Raw genomic sequence first — 556 nt, 5'->3', positions numbered from 1 at the left:
GAAAGCATCTGAGCAGCCATTAGTGCTGAATGCAGAGGAGAAGAGAGAGTTTCGGATTGTGAGGCAAGAGTGGGATTACAGGGTGGCAAGGTAAGGGATGCAAGGCTTGGGGAGACATAACAGAGCTGGTCAGAGGTTACGGCTGCTGGCCATGTGAAAACTGAGGTAGTAAAATCATTCTTGTCCTGCCAGTCTTGGGGAGACAAGTCCAGAAGGACTCTTGCCCCTAGCCACCCCATTTGTGGAAGTACCACTGCCAGGATGGTCTCCAGCAAGTCAGAGAGATCAGCAACTATTTTCAAGGAGGGGAGCTTCAGCAGTGTTATCAGCAAGTGCCACACAAAGCCTGAGAAGGGGCCATTAGTAAGGACATCTTTCCTTAGGAAAAAATCCCCCCAGACTTCCCTGTTATTTCTGAAAGATTAAATAGAAGATGCTGAGGTTCCTGTAAGACCCCCAGCAGTGCACACGTACCTTACTGCCAATGATGGAGCGAACCTCATCGTCCGGCGAGGTGGGGGTCCCAGATATATATGGGGTGCTGTTGCTGAGGCTC

General features: G+C 50.5%; 1 protein-coding gene across 1 annotated transcript in view; it reads right to left on the bottom strand.

Moving 5' to 3' along the window:
* Positions 1-556, bottom strand: part of LOC104507252 (dedicator of cytokinesis protein 7-like) — a gene marked incomplete at its 3' end in the record, with an annotated part of 20,172 nt that overhangs the window by 12,097 nt on the left and 7,519 nt on the right. The window lies entirely within an intron of this gene.

This window comes from Eurypyga helias, unplaced genomic scaffold (assembly GCF_000690775.1).
Source record: "Eurypyga helias isolate BGI_N326 unplaced genomic scaffold, ASM69077v1 scaffold10683, whole genome shotgun sequence".
NCBI lineage: Eukaryota > Metazoa > Chordata > Aves > Eurypygiformes > Eurypygidae > Eurypyga > Eurypyga helias.
Note: the sequence above shows the minus strand (reverse complement) of the source record. Positions and strands in the feature narration are given on the sequence as shown.